An 11,657-nucleotide genomic window follows, 5' to 3' on the forward strand; every position below is an offset into this window, starting at 1 on the left:
CCACTACAGCTGTTTAATAAAATTATTATTTAATTTTTTTTTATATTGATATGTACGTACAAGTATGTTTTGTTTCTGTTTATATACATATATGTATAAAAAAAGCTAAATTAAATTGAGTTTATTAAAAGTATTAAATATAATTAGCATTGATATACATACATTAGACAACAAAATGAGTATAGATCAAAACAAAAAAGTATTAAACAAATAATAAATATGAATAAAACAATTAATGCATGTGTAGTGAACTGAAAATGAATGAATAGAGACAAAAATTATTTTATGTTTTTCGTCATATTTTAATTCAATTTATACAAAAATGAGCTTGTTATATAAAACAAAAAATAACTAAAATAAGAAACTTTTTTGTTAAAAAAACCATTTAAGGATTTAAAAGGAATTTCATATGAAAAAACATATTAAAAATAAAAATAAACTAAAGACAAATCAAAAGTATAAAAAAAATATATTTAACTTTCAATATATATACATTACATATACCTTAAAATATATTTATTATTATTATTAATAATAATAATAAAAACAATTTTAAAAATCATTTTTATTTTTAAATCTATGAATAAAAGTGCTATTTTCACAAAGGGAAACATAAAAAAAGAATTTTCAAATAAAATATAAAATGAAACAACTTCAAAAATGTCTTATTGAAAAAAAGCAAAACAAATTATAAAACCAAAGTTAATACAAACAAATTTAAAGGCTTGTGAAAAATTGCACTTGATAACAAAAAAATAAAAAAAGAAAAATATATTGATAAATTATACATACATACATAAATAAATAACAATTTTTTCGTAAACATAATAATAAAATACAAATACAAAATTACAGCAACAACAAAAAACACAAACAAAATAATAAAATTTTAAATGTAATATTTATCCCAACGATGATAAATATAAAACAAAAAACAGTAAAAATACATACATAACTACATACATATATATTTTAAATGTTTAAAACAAAGAAATAAATACCAGAAAATATTAACATAAATATTTGTACATTATTTAAAATCAATTCAAAACAACAACAACAACATACACACGTAGTTTATGTAACAAAAAAGAAATAATAATTTTTAATAAATTAATAACAAAATTAATATCAAATAACAGCAAGCTGGAAACTAGAAATAAATATTCGGCCTAGCCGAATTGACAAGTACGTACCCTCTGCCAGTTTTAGATTTTAAACAATGTTTATAAATTTCCTAAGACATGAACAATCATGCATAAGTTGTTATCAAGTATAGGAATGGAGCTTTTAGGTTCGCAAGCTTTAAGCTGACTTCTTTATAGAGCAACACATAGAGGCGAAGCCTAGAACATATAACATACAAAATTCTGCACTTTATTCGTTTCGAATCTTAATTTGTTGAGTTGATTCAAATTCCTGATTTTCATTATTAATTTAATTGTAGCATTTATGGTATAAACGATTGAAAAGTAAAGCATTTTAGTTGAAAAGGTCTAATCAATAACAACATTCACCCCAATAATTAAAACAAGTTTCTAGAAAACTTGCATTACAAAGTAATATGATGAAATGCTAATACAAAAATAATCGTTTATTTCAAAAACCAGTCAAGAAACAAAAAATCCAAAATTGAGTTATTGGGCGATTACTGTTTTGTAAAGGTTAATGCATTGTTTAATGTAAAAAAAATACTGCCGAGAAATCCTTGTTTAGTGCAGAAAGAAGTCAAGTGACAGCGCTTGACTGGTCTTTTTTTATTTTTTTTTTTTTACAAATGTCTCAATAAATGTGAAAAAAATAAAAGATTACAAGCTCTAAAACCATACTACGAAAACAGAAGGCATTGTAGAACGAACAGTTATATAATGGGTGTGTTCGTAAATGCAGTAAATACGTGCATCACTGATGCCACGACCTGGAAATTTTTGCAACATATCGCACACCCAGTTCAAAAGTGACTCAACTCAAAATTCATCTTATGTGTCAATTTTGAACTGGGTGTGCGATATAACTTAATAATGCATTGGTTGTACAAATTTACGGCATCACTGCTAACAAGTTGCATTAAAAACGTTTGACGTAAAACAATAATCGCAAATATGCTTTTTCGAACGCTAAACTTTTAATTTGCTGCAGTCATGCAATCATACTGAATTTACGAACACACCCAATATTATATTAAATTCTTTAAAAAGTTCATTAGTCATTTAATTCTGAAGTTCCTAATACAATTTAAATATTTTGTATGAAATCAGTTCGTTTTAGAAACCAGTTAAATGCAAACTTTATATTATTTATTAAATCTATGTTAATTTAGCTAAAAAAAAAGTTTCCTAGGAAAAAATATCAATTTTGTAAAAGTAAGTAATTTTTATCTTGCTAGGAAGTTTTCTTTGATTTACTCAAAATCAATAATTTGTTGCTTGACTGGTTTTGGAAATAAACGATTCAATTACTCTTCACTACTTATACATTTGCATTTTAACTCATCAGTTTAAACCCGCAAGTACTTACCACAAACGCTTACAACTTATCTTAATAGGGACTTAATTGCGTATGACTATTAAATCTATTACAAATTGTATTTAAAAAAATATTCTTCATTTATTTTCATAACCAATTTATAATTTTATAAAACGTTTATACACAAAACTGGTTTTATAAACCTGTAGTAAATTTATAAATTGATTATGAGCAAGGTCTTAAAAGATTAAACAAAAACGAATTGAATGAAAAAAAATATTTAAAATCAATTTGAATTAACATAAATCTAATCACTTATTACCAAGCTGATTCTAAGTAATGCGGATGGTATGAAGTAGTCATTGAAAAGTACCTATGTTGTTCAGTAATTGAAAGTCTACAAATCCACCAATAAATGAATTTCCATTTTCAATTCATATTAGAAAAATTATACACTTATGGTACAAAACATTCGAAAGTGCAACTTTTTAATTCTCACAAGTATGAAGACATTCTTTCAAAATGCAAATCCAAAAATAAGTTTTCAAGCTCTAGCATACAAAAGCTTTGATGTGTAAATCATTGGTCGGCACGGAGAGTTTTCGAAGTTTTATACATTTTGTATGATTATGATTGTATTTTTACATATTTTTTTTCTTTAAAACTGATGGATGGTATATGTAAAAATAAACATACAACAAACAAAAGAATTTAAAAAAAATTAGCTTAAAAAACAAATATTTACTATTTAAACTATGTATAATAAACATATTTCTTTAATTGCTTTTTAAATTTTGACAAATAAGGAAATATTTAATTATTTGTTCTCCCACAACTTAACTTTTATATTGATTTAACAATAAACTAAATTATTGATGGTTAAAATATTTAACAAAGTGAAAAAATCACAAGACTTGATATACATGAAATTTAAAAATTTACCTTTTATAATGAAGCTTAATTTCTATCAAATTTTACAATGTAATAGTTATAAAATAGGGTTATTAATAATGAGCGAGATTTTAAGCTAATGAGATTAGCTTTTTACAGCAGCTTATTATATATTTAAAACAAACAATTTACTATGAATGCTTTTTAGCTTGTTTCCAGAAACACAAGTGGTCTTTGCAGGGAATCGAACCCGCAACCCCACGGTACATCATACTGTCTATCGAGGCGTTTGGTTGTAGTGAACTTGAAGTGAACAAAAAGCATTGTTCCGAATTAAGGCCCACCCATTATTGGCTTAAGCCACTTAATAACAAAAGGCAAAACATAAAAATGTATCCTGGAAAAACAAACAATAAATAAGTCATTATTTGACTACTTCTAAGTAATGCAGACTGTATTTTGAAGTCATTCAGTAATTTGTTTGTTCGTGTCATTAAAGGGTATATTATTCAGTAATTGGAAGTCAATACCAAGCATTTGCTGGATATCAGAGTATCCGTAATTGACTAGCATTAAATTTTCGTTAAGTGAAAAATTTAAACTCGTAATAAAATCCTTTTGAATGCTTTTGTATATGAAAGACAGAGAGTTTAAATCATTGGTAGGCAAAAAGAGGCATTAAATTTGTGTGCTCTTTTGGATAAAGAATAAAATATTCACAACAACATCAAGAAACTGAATGAAATGTGTGTATTTTTACGCTCTATTACGCTCTTTTGTTCACATTCGGGTTGTTTGACGAAAATCATCGTATTCTGAACAATATGAACGCCTACCATGGGTTTAAATTATACTAATGTTTTAAATTCCGAATGTTTAAATTCTTTAAATGATTAAGGCAGGGGCATTAAATTTTAAACATAGTTTAAATTACAATTTATTTAATTTGTATGAAAAAAATATATTTATTGCCTTGACTATGTTTCAAATTTTGATAAGTTACCTGACCTAAATTTTATTGAAGACCACTTTTTAATTGATTTATTGCTAATTTTGAATGATCATTTCCTTGAAAATCCATATTAAACATACTTTTAAGATCATAAAGGAATTATGTATGTACCATTTTAACTAATAGCCGCTTATTAAAGATTTATTTAAAATAGTCCATTTTTTATAAGTTTTTTTTTGTAATTTTTTTTACTATTTATTTTAAACCGAAATAAACAGGGTTGCTCAACAACCACTTTAAATACATATCAAACAACAACAAAACAAAAAGCAGCTAGTAGCAAATGATAAAAAAAAACGCTTAAATACCCCACTAAAATTAAATTTACAGCAGAATTCGCAATAAATAGCTTGAAATGATTTGCTTTTTAAATACATATTTTTTAGTATTATTATAACAGCAGCACCTGAGTTTTATTTTAAAAAAAGGACAACTTATTTGTGCTAGATTATGCTTAAACAATAATTTTATATACATAATTTTTATAATTTATTATAAAAGAATTTAAAAAAAAAAATATTAATTTTTTAATATATTTTTTAAATAAATAAAACAAAAATATATATTAATAATTAAAAAGAAGAAAAAAAAACACACACAGGGTTGTTATAAAATAAAACTTAAACCGTAAATAAAGAACAATCGTTTGAAACAAATCATTTTAAAAAACTTAAAAAGGAAAACAAAAATATGAAAAATAATTAATTAAATTAAAACAAAACAAAATATATATATATAAACAATTATACATATTAAAATAATACAAAAAAGAAAACAGAAAAAATATAAATTTTAGCAAGTAGTTTAAATTAAATTATTTATAACTGAGTGTTGATTATTTTAAGTATTAAAACATATTTTACCGTAAAGCAAAACAGAAAAAAATAATAATAATAAAAAAAAACTTGTGAGAAAAACAAAATGTTAGAACAAAACAAAAAAAAAACATGCATGTAAGTGTCAAAATAATAATAAAAAATTGAATTAAAACAGAAAATAAACAAAAAAAAACTTAAACAAAATATATAAATAAAGAAATAAATAAATTATATTATACATTACATTATACATAAAATATATTAAAATTAGTATTTTAAAAAGTCAATTGCATTTCTCTTGATTAAGACAAAACAAGAAAAATTAATTTAAAAAAAGGAAAATTATTAATAAAATAAATAAATAAACAAACAAAATTAAACATTTACAAAAGAATGTATGAAAATTATTAAAGTTTTTAATTTGTTTGTTACGTATGTTTTAGTAAAAAAATTATACAAAAATTTATCATTTAAATTTGTGTTGCTATTTTGGTTTAATTTTTTATTTTTTAAAGACTCTTTGACACTATTTTTGCTGAAATGTTAAAAGAAAATTTTCAAATTTGTTAATCTTTAAAAACTTAACTAATTAGAACTGGTGGCATTACTAAAGTCCTCATTTCATAAACATGAATTGTACGATAATTGTGTAAAGAAAACAGAGAACATTTCTTAAATTTCAATTTATTTCCAAAATTTGTACTTTTATAATAAACTAATTACTTTAAAACCTAGTTAAAATGTATACTTTCGCCAAAACTTTACGAACGTTTTTTGTTTAAAGTGCGTTAGCGAATAAGAAATAACGAAAATGTATTTTAAATGTATAAAAGTACTTGAAAAAAACAGCTTTTTCAAAACGTTCTTTACAAAAACAAATATTTTCAAAAGAATGTTAGAACCATAGAACATTTGAGCTGGTAACTTGAATTAGGTTTTTCACAAAAGTTAAAACTTTAAAAAAGTATCTTTAAGAACATTAAAGAAATTTGAAACGTACTTTTTCAAAAAAAAGCTCTAAAATACAATCAACAAAAAAGTGCTTGTTCTGAAATACTTTGACAAGAAATTATGTACATTACAAAGTATTAAAAATAACAAACTTTATAATACCTTAAAGTTTAAATAGGAACCTAAAAGGTACTACCTCTAAAGTACTTTCTTCAAAAAAATTGATTCGAGATATTTCTAAAAATAATATCACTTTTGCCAACAAGTTTATAAATAAAACCACCAAAAAAGTACTTTTTCTAAAATACTTTCACAAAAAATTAAAGTACTTTCTACAGAATTAAAAATTGTGGTTTCACAAAAACAGCAAACATTACAATCACTTACAAAAATAGGTTTACAAAAGGTAGTTTTACAAAACCTTACATATATTTACAGAAACTGTACCTTTAGAAGAATGTATCAAAAAGGGACTTTTATAAAAAAAAAAATTATTTCATGAAATTCTTTAAAAACGTATTATTGTTTATTTAAGATGTTTAAAATATCAAAAAAAAAGTACTTTTTTAAAAAAGAAAATTGTGCTTTATCAAAAAAGTACTTTTGCAATAAAGTACCAAATTGATGGAATTTGTGAGAAACTTGGAATTATTGAATCGTATACAACAATTACATTTTTATATGTATAACCAATAATTTTATTTGAAAATTTACTCATTTGGAATTTTTGGAATTAATATTCTTAGTAAAAGTACTATTTATTCGGATATAAAAACTTTTTAAAGTGTTATAATGTAAATCCAAAAAGTTTAATGTCAAAATTAACACATTAATCATTATAATTTCAATAAAAAGTTTTCTATATGTATTTATGCAGCTAATAATAACCCAGCAAAAACACAGTCGTTTGATTGAGAATAATTTTAAAGCGAACTCCCTCTCAAATGTCAACAGTTTGAGAATGATTTGATATAATAATAAAAACAATTAGGGTAATTTATACTCTATTTGAGAAGTGGCTTTATTCTCAACATTATCATAAAACAATTGGTAAATTTACAAGGTCTCTAATCATGTCATATTGTCATAATGTCCTAATATTTCACAATGATTTTTTATTGATTTTCAAGAAAAAAATTTCCTAAAATAATACTACTCTGTATGCTATGTTTATTCTGTTATCGTAACCAACCAGTTGAGACCTGCGCGGAATGCCTAAAAGTCGGTTAAGCCGAGCCGCCTAGTCATGATATATTAGGACATTATGACAATATGACTAATAAGAGACCAAATGTATTTCAATCGACACTATTCTATAAATCGAGAGATTTCAAAAACAAGAGATCTTCAATAACGAATAAGTGACAAGTTGATGTTTAGCGAATCAAACAATTTCGTACATTGAACACAGAACACCAAAATATGTTAATTCGTTTTAAAAACGAAAACTTTATAAATATATAAATCATTTATCGATTGAATAAAACGCAAGAGATATTCTTACCTGTTCTGTAAATCAAGTGATTACAAAAACGACAGATTTTCAAAAACAAAATCTCACGAAAGTAAAACGTGTAAAATATGTGAATTCGTTTAAGAACGAAATCGTTACTCGAATTCGACTTACAGAACAGGAAAACCCAGAAGCTTTATAATTTCATACTGCATATAAATATTAAAATATAATATTTTAATTCCGAATTCCTAAATTTATCTTTAGGTTTGAGAATGATTTAAAATCAAAAGCTTTTTCTCAAATCAAACTAGAAATTGAATTCGAATTTGAAATTGAAACCTTTATTGAAATTGGAATTAAAATTTTTGAAATCAAATTTTATATTCTTCATATTACTATCGTTTGATTTTGTGTTTGCTGGCATTTACCATATAGAAGCTAATTAATTGCAGTAAAGTTCCTGGTGTTCGGATTAAGATTTAGAGTTTAATACATACAATTTTAGCACTCTTTGGTTGCAGTGGAAACATTTTCAATAGTGGCATAAATTGTTGAAATTGAAAATCATAAAATTAAAAACTTTTTAAACTAACTTTTAATATTGTTGTAATAGGAATTCATTAAAAATTTTATAATCTACCACATAAACTGAAGTTATGGTACGTTTTTTTTTTTTTAATGTGATCTAAACTCATTTAAAAGATAAAAAATGACAATCAATTTGTTAAAAACAAATAGAAATATTAATATAAGTATTCACTGGGGATAAAGTAATGCTTTAAATGTTAAGTTTTTACAAGTTTTTTAACAATATTGTGGTCACTGTAATGATTTATATGATTTTGGTAACCATTCACATCATTGTAGTAATCATATATATGATTGTAGTAAATAAAAATATGTTGTTCTCAGAGTGTGATAATCATAATCCTAGACCAACCATATGGTGAAATGTTACACCATTAACATTGTTTCCACAAACATGTACATAATTACTACAGTCATATATATGATTGCTACAATTATATGAATGGTAACATAAACATATTATGTTTACCGCAATCATATACATAATTACAGTGACCATAATATTGTAAATAACTTTGAAAAATTTTGAAACGGTAATGGAAACATGCACAACTATATTATTTCTCTGTGTGTACTGATATATATCAATGCAAATACACCAAGTAATGCTATACTAAATGGGCTTTACGCAAAGCTATTTTAACCACAAAAAAGTTATAAAATTTTAATATTCTTGCAAATTTTGTGTCCATAAGAGTTCTTTTATTGTATATAAAATTTTTGGATTATTTTCTTTTTACTTTAATTTCATACTTTTGTTGGAACTTACAAGTAAATAGCTAGTAAAATTTGTTTGAAAATATCAATGTGACCTACTCCTTGACTCCACTACTCCTGCTCCAACTCCTTCTACAACCAAAACTTTTGAACACTATTTGAAATAGTAATAATATCAATAATATAAAACCGATGGAAAAACATAATTAAATAAAATACAAACTCGCACACTTACACTGTATGAAAAAGTTCCTACTTTTAGTAAACAAAAACAAAAAATAAAAACAAAACACACATAATTTGTTCATTGAATTTTAAAACTCATTTATTTAGGCCAATTTTATTGTTCTTGCTTTCTATTAAAAAATTATTTTATGACTATGATTTGAAGACGAAAACAAAAAAAAAATATGAATAAAAATAATAATATGAACTAGGGTCCAAAAGTCCAAAAATATTAAACAAACAAAGACAAAAACCAATTAAGAAATTTTAAAACTCATCAAGCGAAAAAGAAACTAAAAATTTTTCAGTTTAACAAACAGCTTTAAGCTTTGAATTCTTACACATACATACATATGTACACAAGGACCTTTTAAGTGTAAAATTATGGAAAATTTTAAGGAAAAAGAACTGCAGATTTATTAAAAATTATTCAAATAAACTTTAAATACAAAAGAAACACAACACTTAAGCAAATAACAATGTAAATTTGAAATAAATAATACTTATTGTGAAGAAATTGAATTATAAATTAGCAAATAATTATACAGATTATATTATTATAAAATAAAATATTTAAATTAATTCTTTTTGGTACATTTTGTTATAGTTTTGTAAATAAGTTTTTTTTTTTTGTATTAAATTTCGATGTCAAAGAAAAACAAAGAATAATAAAATTATTTTACAATAAAAATCATTCAAAATTTATTTCTTAAAATGAAAAGAATACATTTTCGTATTTAAAAAAAAAAAAAATAAATAAATATTGAATAGACAAAAATGCAAAACAATGCAAAAGTGATTATTTGAATTGAACAAAATTAAAACAGAAATGTTGAGTGAAAGAATTGAACTAAACCGACAATTTTTATGTTAATTTTGAACAATATTTGGCAATAGAAGCAAAAACTAAAACTGGACATAATAAAACAAAATTAAATAATATAATCTAAAGCAAAAAAAATGCATAAAAGTTATTTGTTTGTTATGTTTAACAATTTAAATAAAAAAGGAAAATTACCACATTATAAAAATAATTGAAAAAATATATATTATAGAACAAAATAATATACTATAATAAAATATATAAAAAATAACGTAAAAAATAATTTAATTTAAAATAAATTATTTTTTAAATTTAAAATAAAATAAAACATGACATGTCATTATTTTTAACTTAATATTTTAGTTTTTAAAACAAGAATTTGTTTTAATTATTTATACATGAAAATAAGTTTTATTAACATTTAGTTTTTTTTATAATTATTAAATATTTTTGTAAGCATAATAATTTTTAAACAAGTCGTCGTTATATGAATTAAGCATGTTTTTTTATCATTATTTTTAATAATTATAAACAAATATATAAACATAGTTTTGTCATAATTTTATGTTGTTTTAAATATATATTATTATTATTATCATTATGATTATGATTATTTTTTTTATTAATAATTTAATTATTAATAAAAAACTATAAATAAAAATGTAATGAAAACCTAAAACTAGCAACAACATATGTTAAATTGTTAAGTTTAAATTAAAAAAAAAACACATGAAAATAATTCTGAAAATTTAAAAATTATAAAAAAAAAATAATAAAATTGTGTGAGTTGGAAGTTAAGGAAATAAAAAAAAAGAAAATTAGCAAAATGTTTTTGCTTAATTATTTTTTTTAATTGTTTGTTAATCTTCTTCTAATGTATTCATTTATAATCTATAATTTTTTTTTACGTTTACTTTATATTTTATACATATTTTTTACATATACTAATAATAAATATTTTTAATCTTTTTTTTTTAAATACAGCTGTTTAATCACAATACAACAAATGTATCAATCTAACAATCAATACATTTATACACACAAACACACGCCCTCTCCCTCCCCTGTTCTCCCTAAAATATACATATATTTTATGTCAAATACTTTTTTGATTTTTAGTATTGTAATTTTATCACATAAAAACAAAAACAAAAAAAATATTTAAACTTTCGACATTTTTTAACTTAAATATTCTGCAAAACAAAATAAAAATAAAAACAAAAAACTTGTATTTTTTAAAGCTATTCTTAAAAATTAAACATTAATTGTGTTAAAAACAAAAAAAAAATATGGTTTTATTATTTTAAAGTAAACTTAAGATATCTAAAAGTAAGTATGAGAAGATATCTAAAAGTAAGTATGCACATAAAATTTTTACAATTTCAATCAATAGCAAAAGTGTCATAGAGTTAAAAAAAATATCTAATAAATTTTCCATGAGAGAAGAATAAAAAATTACTTAAAAAAAATCTATATAGCCGGAACTCTGGAATATTGCGAACACTGGCTTCCTACAGTTAATATTTTTAAGTGGCTCTATGCTCTATTACTATACCGATCGACTCAGAATCACTATCTTTAACGATGTATAATTTTCAGCCGAAGCTTATTTAAACTCCAAAAATCGGTTCATTATTTCACATATAACCCATATAAATGTCCTCCCAGGCCTTTTAAATCATATATCTCAAGATCTATAGTCATTTTCTA

Source organism: Calliphora vicina, chromosome 1 (assembly GCF_958450345.1).
Source record: "Calliphora vicina chromosome 1, idCalVici1.1, whole genome shotgun sequence".
NCBI classification, from domain to species: domain Eukaryota; kingdom Metazoa; phylum Arthropoda; class Insecta; order Diptera; family Calliphoridae; genus Calliphora; species Calliphora vicina.